The following is a 12,440-nucleotide window of genomic DNA, read 5'->3' as shown; positions in this document are numbered from 1 at the left end:
TTATTTTTTAGGCTAACGACTTTCGGAGGGCTATCCACAGTGATAACATTTATTACTAGGTATAAATAGTATATATATATAAAACAGTATGAAAAAATGTTTACAAATATCTTAACTTGCAACGTGTAAGTGGCTATACATCAGTGTTGTCCATGTTTAACCTTGAAATGCAGTCAGATCATTTTATGAAGTAAGTTAATATTTATTCTACATTATTGTGTTATTAGGATATTTAAACACATTAAATATTACTTTTTATTTTATTTGGCTGAAGTAAGCAGGCTTTGTGAGAAAAAAAAAAAAATGCTTGAAAGTGTTTGAAGTACCAAGTTATATCTTTTTATTATTAGATCTTCATAATTATTTATATTATTTATTATTTTTACTTTTATATTTTTATTTTGTATATTTTTCTGTTTTATTTCGTATTCATGAATTTCAAAGTTATGTTTATTAAATTTTAAAATTGTCTTGTTTTATTCTGCATTTTTTTATATATACTGGTATTGTAACTTAATTAAATATTTTTATGAAGGATACATTTTTTACTTGGTTACATATTATTAACTTATTATTAAATTATTAAATTGATAAACATTTTTATTATTGAAGTTTATTACAATGTTTATTATTGATTAAAACAGTTTTATTATTGAAAGACCTCCAGGAATGTTAAGACTGGTACTCTGCTAATAAACAGTATAAACGGCTACAAAAAAATATTTTAGGAATTATAATTAGTATATTCAAACGACTACTTGAATATATTATATTATTAAGTAATGAACTGAAGTGTTCACAAATTTTTTATTTTTACAGATTTAAATGTTTTATATTAGTAATTTTTGATACAAATGCTGGTGCATATCTTAAAAAACTGTGTTATTTATATTCATTATTATCCATTTATATGTTGCATGTTCAAAAACAGTTTGTAGTTTGTTTTTTAAAGTTGATAAACATCTGATACAAGGTATCAGATATAGTTTGTATGAGGTTATAGTAATCTGATACAAGATATCAGATTATTAAAAACCTTGATGTTTGTGTTAAGGTTATATAAGTAAAGCCATGATCCAAGTAAGTATTGTGAATTTCAAAATAGGTATCGCAGATGTAATGATTTGCAAAGCTGCTCAGTTTTATGTCTTTTTATTAATATATTTTTTTAGACTTGGATTTTATTTATATCATTTCAAGATATTTTCATATAATCTTCATAAAAAAGATAGCATATTCAAAATATGAAAATAGTTTATTTTCATTAGTTTTTATAAATATTACCTGTTATAAAAATATCAATAAGATGACACTTTTCTTAATGTTATGCTTTTTTTTGGAATAAATTAAGGTGTAGATGTATATAGTAGTTCTATTGGTTTAAGGTTAAGCTATTATATATGGGTTTAAGATTAAATTTTCTATTGGTTTAAGAATAAGTTAAGGTAAGCTATTTAATCCACAACATATCTAAAGCTAGGCTGTTTAACAAGCTATGCAAATTACAGTGTGTATAGATTTATGCAATAGAATTTACAAATTGAATGAAAATAGAACATGTATGATAGATTGATAGTAAAGTAGTAATTTTTTATTTTGGATTTTTAGGTATTGGCAGGTTGTACTTTTCCTTTATTTTATTTACTAATTAGATTACTTATATTTCATATTTTCTCTAAATTATTTTTGTAGGCAGAATTTTAAGTTTAAAAAATTATTTTACATATAGATTTTAATTTTTTTAATAAATTATTTTTATTTAGGAGTATAATTATAATTGGAGTGTCCAATTTTTGTAATATTTTTTCTGAAAATATCAATTTGATATTATGTTATCAATGTGAGAGTATAATTTCAAGATATAATTAAAAAACGATAGGGTGAGGTACATAAACATACGCTTTGTTTTCTTATTAATCAAATCCAAGTTTTGCGCAAAATGTCTGTACCGATAGAAACCACTCGCAAAAACTTGATATTGAATGGTCTATTAAAATTTGGTTGTTATTTTCGCATAGTTTCCACATACTATGCTGTAAGTGTGAAAACACGCGCAAACTGGCAATCGGGAGATTTTTAAACAAAAATTAACGCCGTGATACGATAAAGAATTTAGATAAATATCAGAATCGCAAAAAAACGAAAAGTAAAAAAAAAAACAAAAAAACAATTACAAAACCAAAGAAGTTAAAATCTCAATACTCCCATGCTTCTAAAAAGTATTGGAGCGCATAATGTATAATAGACTCTTTACATACCTTCAAAATCATAACATCCTCTACAATAACCAATACGGATTTAAAAAAGGCCACTCAACTGAACATGCTGTAATAAAATTAGTTAACAAAATTTTAAGTGGCTTCGACAAAAACAAATACACCCTTGGAGTATTTATCGACCTTTCAAAGGCTTTCGATACAGTGGACCACGAGATCCTTCTATACAAACTTTATAATTTTGGTATAAAAATTTAAAATGGTTCAGTTGCTATCTAAAAAACCGTAAACAAGCCTTATTTTACAATAAAACATACACTCCCCTTGAAATCGTCACATGTGGTGTTCCTCAGGGGTCTATTCTAGGACCTCTGCTTTTCCTAATCTATATAAATGACATTTTTATCTTCCAGTATATTGAACTTCATTCTTTTCGCAGATGACACTCAAGCTTTCTATACCCACTCTAACATTACTACACTTTTTAATACAGTAAATCAGGAACTTGAAGAGTTGAGTGATTGGTTTAAAGCAAACAAACTTTCTGTCAACATTGAGAAAAGTAATTATATCTTTTTCACAAAACCATACAATTCAGACAAACTACCATTAAAACTTCCAGATATTCTATTAGACAAAGTTAGACTAAATCGAGCGTTCTCAGTTAAATTTCTCGGGGTATTCTTAGATGAACATATTAGCTGGAAAGACCACATTAATATATTAAAAAACAAAATATCTAAAAACATTGGAATTATGCATAAAACCAGATATATTTTAAATAATGCATCCCTTAAAATTTTTTATTTTGCATATATACATAGCTATATTAAGTACTGCAATATTGTCTGGGCTAGTACCTACCAATCAAAACTAGATTTAATATATAAAAAACAGAAACAAGCATGCCGTATATTAACAAACGCAAATAGAAATGCCAATTCTAAACATTTAATGAAGGAACTGAGAGTTCTTAATATCTACGAACAAAATATCTATTGATTCTTCAGTTCATGTTTAAACTCAAAAATGATCTGGTCTCTGAAGTCTTCCATAACTTTTTTCGCCTTATTAATCACAAATATCAAACAAAATACTCTATCAAGAACTACTATATTCCGAAAACCTATTGAAGACAATCTAAATTCTCAATATCCAGCAGAGGACCCCAATTGTGGAACTCATTTCTAGCAAACAAAATAAAAACGATAAACTCATTCCAACATTTTAAATGCGTTGTAAAACAACAGCTACTAGATCTCAACATTAATGAAACAATCTCTTATTTTTAAAATTTTTTCTTATTTTTAAAATTTTTCCTTTTTCAATTTAAATCTTCACTTTTTCTTGAAATTCTATTATATTACTTGCTTGGTTATTTAATGATGTTGATTGTAAAAGAAGTAAAAAAAAAAAAAAATTATATGTGTTATAAATATTTTATTATATTTGTATTTGGTTTATATTTTGTTATATTTTGTCAACGACAAAAATGGGGCAAGATGATAAGACTATTGTCTTTTACTTGCTCCAGTCATTTATTTCACGGTAAAATGCTGTACAAATATTAATAATGACGAATATATATAAAAATATATAGACATCGGGGTTTTTTTAACACGTCAGGTTAATGAACAAGATAAATACCTAATATTGAAATGCAGTTGGTTTCCTGGTTTAAATTACAAATATCCATATTCTGTGCATTTAAAGAAGGGTAAGAATCTTAATTAATTTTGTCCGAGAATTATTACCAAAAAATTTCCGTGGATAATGATTTCAGAATGCCTTTATGGAATTTTTTGTAAGTATTGCTTTCTTTTTGCAAAAGTTTAGGGAATACACAGTCAACTGCAATTACTCAAGCTAGTTACTTTACTTGTTAAAAGTTATTCAAAGCTTTTGGGTAAGGATGGAGACTTACAATTACATGATTGCAATGCGTATCACAAAGTTGCTATGTTGGCAGTATCAGATTTTATCAAAACATATGAATGTCCGTCTACAGTTTACATAATTTAGTTAACGAAGGAAGACTTAAAGAAAATCAAGAGCGAATAAAGCCTATAGTTGAATCTATAATATTTCTCGGTCGAAAAAATATTACTCGGCGAGGTCATCGCAATGATGGGCAGATTTCTGAAATAAATCAAAACTCTTCAGTAATTAATGATGGCAATCTTCGGGAATTGCTCCGCTTTAGAGTAAGCGCTGGGGACAATATTTTAAAAAACCATTTAAATTACTGTAATTCTAAAGCAACGTACATAAGTAAAAGTCTTTTAAATGAAATTATTGAAATATGCGCCTAACAAATTCAGGACTTTAATAAAACAAGAATTTTTTAAGGAAAATTTTATAACGTTATATTTGATAAGACAACGTTATATTTGATGAAACAGTCATAGTTCTCAAATGACAGTCGTATTAAGATATAATGATGTTAATCAGAGGCGTAGAAAGAATTTTTTGGTGTTCGAGATATGTAACTTCCAGACATGGAGCAAACTCCAAACATTTATATGTTTATACTTATGTCAAAAAATGAGGGTTTGCAAAAAATTGCGATGATTGGAGGCTGGGAATAAAATTTTTTTGTTCCTAGCCTCCAATCATCGCAATTTTTTGCGATGATTGGAGGCTGATGTTAATACCTGTGAAATCCGTAAAGATTTTGTTGGTTTCGTAAACTGCCATACTGAAATTTATTCTGATTTTACTTATGAACCTGTATTACCTGGAGAATTGCTAGCAAACACAGCTGCAAACACATTGACAAAATTTGGCTTCAATATAAAGGATTGTGTTGGTATAGGTACTTATGGATGCAGCCTTATGTTATGTGAAAACAATGGAGCAGTTACAAAATTACAGAAGATCCTACCAAACGCAATAAAAAGTCCATGTTACAACCATGCTTTCAACTCCGAAATGTTCGTCTGTGCGAGCTGTAAGAAATACAATTGGCACAATGAAAGAAAAAATATTTTTTAAAGGTTCGCTCAAGCGAAGTAACGTTCTTTTATATATAATTAAGGGAATGCTTTCCAGTTTATGCAAAACGAGATAGATTGAACAGCATGATTCTCTGTTAAGCTTTAGATCTTATTTAATAAATATAGTAGAAACACTTGATTTGATATCTCAGTGGAATGAACGGGATTCTTCAACAAAGGCCGCATTACTAAAAAATGCAATATCTGAGCCTTATTTGTAATAACACTTTGTTCACTATCTAATTAAATACCTCAGTCTTTTAAGTAAGGCTTTTTTAAAAAAATTACTGGATAAGGAATACGTTAAACCTATTCTTAAACATACCATAAAGATATTAAATAAAAGACGACAGAATGAAGAAAACTTTAATGCTATATTTATGACTGCATCAAAGTTACTAGAAGACTTAAGAAGCAAAAAAACGTTACAATAACGTTGAATTTGCGTTGAAACAACGTTTAGAATGACAGTTTTTTAACAGTCGGTTAAAAAACTGTCATTCTAAACGTTGACAGTTTTTTAACCGAATTCTAGAATGACAGTTTTTTAACAGTCGGTTTAACGTTGATAAATCAACGTTAAACCGACTGTTAAAAAACGTTTTGTAATCACAGAAACCGCTGATAAAAACTGTGATCACCATCAAAACGTACTATGCATGTCCAATAGTGTTTTTGTACATCTCTATTACATTATCAAGGTATATTATGGATATTAAATCTATTCATAGTTTATACTTAAACTATTTAGAACTTATTCAATTTAGTTTAGTTAAAATAGTATGATTAAAGAAAGAGATAAAACTTGTTTTATTGAAAAATATATTTAAATATTACATATATTTACATATAATTGAATTAAATCTACGCAAATTTCTTCTCTTTTCCATCACCTTTTTGAAATGGAGCCTATTTTAGAAAGTCAAACAATATTCCATTAACCGAGGTTTCTTTTTGCTCCATTGAATACAATAGAAGAATCTGTAAATGAAATAAAAAATTTATATAAAAAAATCAAAAGGCAGATTTGAAAAAAATATAATGAATGGAAAAGTTTTAAAACTTTTAATGATAAATCTTTTACAACGCCATATAAATTAGTGTTCTTAAATATATTTTTCCACCTTTGCCCTTCATATCCATGGAGGCCATAAAATTATTTGAAAATATTCTAAATTTTTAAAAGACAATTGAATTGTTAGACAAGGCCGTCCCGAAGTGGTCTTTCATGGATGGCGGGGGAGGAGGGAGGCGTATTGTATGTATTTTTTGCCAACAAGAGACACACACACAACAAAAAGGTCCTCAATATTTGCAATTTGCCAACCATAGTTCAAAACTTGCTAAATGTGCCAACTTAAATGCTTATATGACAGCTATGGGGGGTGGGACACCCCCTTAACCCACCGTTTGGGACGGCCCTGCTATTGGATGATTATTATTAATTTTTTCAAATATTTAATTGAAATGAAACAACCTTTTTTCAAAAAAAAAAAAAAATCAAAATATTACCGGGTGCCACATAAAATTTTTATAAGAAAAATAGGATTTTAGAGGATATTTTGCATCTAATGTAGAGGATTTTTTTCTTTAGGTTTAACGTCCATGTTTTTACACTTACAGGGCTTGGACAGGGGTCAATAATGTCATTTTTTATGTTAAATAGCAGGCATTTTACAATCCCTTGCACTTTCAGACGTTAACCAGACCAAGAATGGGTATTTTGAACATTATACTTTCATCAAGAAATAAAAAAGATTAGTTAAAGAGGAGCTTTGATCAAATTATAAACTTTTTAGAGGATAATAGAGAATTTTAGACGTGGCTTTTGAAAAAAGAGGACTTTAGAGGATTTTAGAGGAGCTGTAATCACCCTGATTATAAATGAAGTAAGAGTCCAATACTGTTCTTGATTACCTCAGCATCATTTTGTGTATTCTATCTTTTGAAGACGTTCCAACAACTTATTGTAATTGATTTATCTGTAAAAAATATGAAGTAATTTTGATATTACGTTTGTGGAGATATATTATACTGTGGAAAAAATCACACAAGTGGAAACCTGAATGCAAAATTAGAAAAAAAAAAGATATATATATATATTTACCTATAGATTTGATCAATGAACAACTGGAGGTCAGGTGCATTAACACTTCATCTAAATCTTTGATAACAGAACCTGCAAAATATAATTACTAATTTATGGTATAAATTATAAGAACATTTTTATTTTTAGGTATAAAAATTGAAACTTATATAATCCAAGCACATAAAAGTAATACCTACTTGAGAAGTAATCAGGAAATTCTCTTTGTTTATGTTTTCTTTTTCGTAAATAGACATTTTCATTATCACATTTTTCTTTTGTAGTTGTGAATTCAAATTTTTCACAATCCTGTTTGCTTTACGTGGAATTGAAATAGTTATATGAATAGTTACATATTTTGTATCAACAAAATGACTCTTTTTACCACATTATTTAAAAATTAATAATTATAATATACAGATGTAATACCTGAAGACAATTTAGTTTTTATTTGTGGAAACTTAGACCAATTCTGCTCAGCACTTTAGTGCAGTCAATGCTTTGGTACCTGGAGGCCTATAAACAGTTTATCACTAATCCAATTAGATGGAATTACACCTTCTCCTTGCAAATCTTCATTCTAAACAGCTCCTTTCCACATATTTGATTTTGAAAATATTACATGAACTAATAATAAAATGAAGAAACCATAATATAAGTGTACTAATAGGCCTAGTTAAACTAGCTTAATATAAGTTTTATCAGACGATGCCCTTCTGAGATGGCACCGTTTGCCAAAAGATAAAAGAACTTTGCTTCAGACTCCAAAACCAGTTACTGTCAAAAGCAAGTGTGGTGGTCAATACTATTACTTTGGTCTTGAGACTGGTATACAAAAAGCTGTTTCTGCAGATAGGCAAAGGCTTCTGCTACCAGTATAGCTAACAGCTCATTTAAACACATTCACGTGAACAGCAGTGCTCTACTGGCCATTTCGCCAGGGTATGATTAAGAGAAACATCGTTTTTTTTATTTCTTCTGAGAAAAACACAGTGTCATTGTCACTTTGAGACACATAATCATAAAGAAATTCTTCACTTTCCTAATCGCTCTCCCAATTTTTGTCTTCTTCTACTTGACTGATGCTTTATGTAAATTTGTCATTGTTTTTATTGTAAAATTGTCATTATTTTTCTTGAGTTCCTCTTCTTCACTACTAGAAGATGATTCTGCCAGAGCTAGAACATTAGAGTGGCATGTTCTTAAGTAAGCCATTAATTTCTTTTATCGTAAGAACAAGTAGAAATTTGAATACTAAATAAAGCGTTTTTGAAAATTAAAAACTCTAAACTTTACACAAAAACACCTCTGGGTTGCACATTTTACTAAAGTATTATTTTAATTACTTTTTTTGTTTTAATTTTACTTTAAAACTAATTTTACTTTAGGCACCAACTCAACGTACGGTTATTTTTATAACTGATTTATTTTGTAAACGTTGATTTAACGTTGAAACAACGTTAAATAAACAACGTTTAAACCGTAAGGTTGTTTTAAAGTTGTGACATAGTAGAACAACGTTGAAACAACGCTTTAACCAAATTTCAACCTTGAAACAAAGTTTAACTTTAGACTAAATATTTTCATATTTTTTATCTTCAATTTATATCCTTGATTTATCCGCAACTGGATTTATGTCATTGAGGGCCCTAGGAGGAAATATTTTTTGGGGGCCTAAACACTCCTAAATACCAAATTTTTTCCTCACAATACTCTATTTAAAAATAGAGCCTGCTAAAATCATGATGCATGGACTAAATATAATATTCTAAATATTATAGACTAAATATTTATTTTCAACAATTGATTTTTTCAAGATATTTATATACGGATACATTCTATATATAGTTATTACCAAACTTTTTTAAAAACATTCTAAATAATCAATAAAACAGTGGTTTATCTGAAGAAAAAAAGCAAATTTGTGTCTTTGGTTAAATCACCCCCCCTCCCCAGGACAATCACCTGGTTCCAACACTGGCGGGAACCCTGTAACACATTAATAAAATAATACAAATAAAGAAACCATTATGTTTAACAACTAATGAGGTATAATAATCTAAATTAAAACGTTATTTAGTAAAGAACTATGTTTTACAACTTCATCAATAATGTTGTTGTGTGTTAATTCTTTTAAAATGTCTTTATTTAAATTCATTAAGGTCCAAGCATCCAAATTGCCAAGTGATAAACGATTCCGTAGACAATTTTTTATATAATTAAGGTAGAAAAACTTTTTTCACAGCCTACTTGGGTGCCTTTTATTAGAGTGCTCCATTTATTTTGCGTTGCTTAAACTTATTTCTGATGATTTAATTAACTGACAGAATATATAAGTTAAAAGTTGTAACTAAATGCATGTCTTAATGAACTAAAATGTGTGTAGTAATAATTATAGTAATATATTACATAACATGACCCGTAAAATACGGGTCTAGTTATGTAATATATTACTATAATGATAATAGTAAATCTATTCCACACCGATCTTTTCTATAATTATTCTTTACTTCAATATATTTTAGTAAGAGGTAGAAAAATAATTAAATACATATATAAAAACTATACTTATTGTTAACTTTTTAATGCTATAAAACAAATGTTCTATTATATTTAACTTTTAAAAACTTTTATTTTTTCGGTTGACGTTTCGCAAATCGCTATTTATCAATGAATTCGATATCAGTACTAGTCTAAAAAATATTTAGAAACCTGCTTAAAATGTCTTAATTAAATACCATCGGTATAAAATATTTCGAAAAACATGAGATAACTTAAGTATGTGAAATAACAGACTTACCATGACCCGTATAACTATTACTGAATATTAGTATATTACTGGTCATGGTAAGTCTATTCCACACCTATCATTTTAATAATTTCGCTTTTATTTCAATAATATTTAAAAAAGTGCAAAATATAAAAATTCTTTGTTTTGAGTTGACAATTAACTTTCAACCCTTTACAACTTCTGTAAACTTATATACATATATATATATATATATATATATATATATATATATATATATATATATATATATATATATATATATATATATATATATATATATATATATATATATATATATAAACCGGGATGGACCTTTTCTTTAATAAGTTTCTATTAATTTTTTTTCAGGCCATCAGCAGCTTGTTCCATAGATCATCAGGGTTATTTTTTAAAAATCCACAAAAATTGTTTGGCTTAAATATCCGGAATATATTTTCCCCTGAAATTTGCTGTTAGCTGAGTTGTTTCAAATTCTTTTTAATTTTAGTGTGAGTGATGAGTGAAAAAGCTTAAAAAAACAAATATATTACAAAAATATATTTGTTTTTTTAAGCGTTTAAAAACAAAATTTTTTTAGCTGGAAATCAATTTATTTATACATATTAACAAAACAAAATATATAGAAAGAAATATATAGAAAAATATATAGAAAATATGTAGAAAAAAAATATAAAGAAAATATATGCAAAAAATATAGAAAGAAAATATAAAGAAAAGTATATATTTACAAAAAAAATTTAACTAAATTGGCATTATTAATTACCAATTGGTACTTTTTTTCCCACCACTCTCTCACACCCTGTAAATATCCATGGCTAACATCACCCGAAAGGACCGAACAAATCCTTTTAGATGGGCATTATATAGACCTAGTGTGAACATTTAGAGCTGTTTTTGAAATCTTTTAACTACGTCCGAGCCATTTTTTTCATTTTTAGGTTATATAGTGAAAATAACCAAAATCCAAGATTTTCCAAAAAAATAAACAGCACAAAATCATAAATTACAGTGATTTTTTTAAGTTGTAGGTATATAGAGATCATAATAAAATAATTTTAAGTCATTTCAAACATCCAAAAGTTTGTCAGAGCCATTTTTCTCATTTTAACGTTCTATGGTAAAATAACCACAAAGTGTAAAAAGTATATTTTAATAAAGTATATTTTCACAAACTTGCTTGGTCTGGGCAATATTTATGATAAAAAATAAACAGATTCTTACATATTGCAAATTTGAGACTAGAATTAAAAGCTTTCTTCACAAAATGCATAATCCAAAAACAGTTTTTAAATTTCTCAAAAAATTCTAAAATTTACAATTTCTAATTTTTTTTAGTCCAAAACATATATTTCTGAAAAAGTTGAGTTTGTAGGTGTTGTTTGTTACAGATGCTTGCTGTTATAGTCAACAACACAATTGAAGAGTTGTTTTCCATATTCTGGATGAGTTGGGATGCGCTTGTACCGCTCCCAGTGAACCTTGAACCTTGAATGCATTGCTTCGGTTGCTTGTTCGCTGAAGATTCCGAGGGAGGTTTGATGTTTTTCTACAAATTCAAAAACATGGTAGAAAACAACATGGACCTTAGGTGTCACCGATATTGGCAAGAATAGGAAAGAAGTTTTAAACTTCTGAATCGTTTCTTTATAATTTTCCTGCAGAGTTGTTCCAAAGCATGAAGTGACAACTTCTTTGGAATATCTTAGAGTTTCAATGAAATCAAATGCTTGATAGGCACAAGCTTTTTGTGCCATTCTTTGGAGAATGTCAAGGTTTTGCAAAAGCTTATGACATTCATTGCCAGCAAAGTGTCCGCCATGGTATGGCTGGAGCTGAATGTGCAGCAAAGTTGGCCATTCTTTGGCACCAGGCCATAGCTCAGAAAGATTCTTGAAAAGATGATTGACAATTCCAAGAAGAAGATGGAGTTCCATTGGTGGAATCACATCCAAAATGAGTGTTGGGTCATCCATTTTAATCAGTGGTGGATGGATTACATTGTCAAAATCTTTTGCTGATTTTGTATCCGATCCAGCTGCAACATAGGCTTCAAATCTCTCCTTGATTGATCCAAAACTTCTGGATGTTCCACATTCTGAGAGATTGCTGACAATCAATGTTGCACCAGCAACAAGGGTGTTTGCTTGAATGGGATTGAATTCCGCAAATGATGTTGGCCATCTTGAGATCGCATGAAATGCAGAAAGAAACATCATTTAATTGAATGATGTTCATTATCAATTTGTTGTTCTCATATGTTTCAGAAACATTTTCAGCGATGGCAACTATGAGCTGCCGTTTGACACCTGTGTCTCGGGCAGATGAGCTTGTCAGCAAGCGAAGACTTTTTT

General features: G+C 28.5%; 1 long non-coding RNA gene across 2 annotated transcripts; it reads right to left on the bottom strand.

The window, feature by feature from the left end:
- Nucleotides 1–5,998: 5,998 nt before the first annotated feature.
- LOC136084839 (uncharacterized) lies at nucleotides 5,999–10,270 on the bottom strand. 2 transcript variants are annotated; one of them, XR_010640892.1, is made up of 5 exons: nucleotides 7,728–10,270; nucleotides 7,499–7,614; nucleotides 7,320–7,391; nucleotides 7,130–7,194; nucleotides 5,999–6,193 (listed from the first exon to the last, which is right to left on the bottom strand). It is a non-coding gene; the product is annotated as an uncharacterized LOC136084839 (long non-coding RNA). The 2 variants fall into 2 exon arrangements; XR_010640891.1 differs by having other exon boundaries at nucleotides 7,499–10,268.
- Between the last annotated feature and the right edge of the window lie 2,170 nt (nucleotides 10,271–12,440).

Source organism: Hydra vulgaris, chromosome 09, assembly GCF_038396675.1.
Source record: "Hydra vulgaris chromosome 09, alternate assembly HydraT2T_AEP".
Lineage (NCBI taxonomy): Eukaryota > Metazoa > Cnidaria > Hydrozoa > Anthoathecata > Hydridae > Hydra > Hydra vulgaris.
Note: the sequence above shows the minus strand (reverse complement) of the source record. Positions and strands in the feature narration are given on the sequence as shown.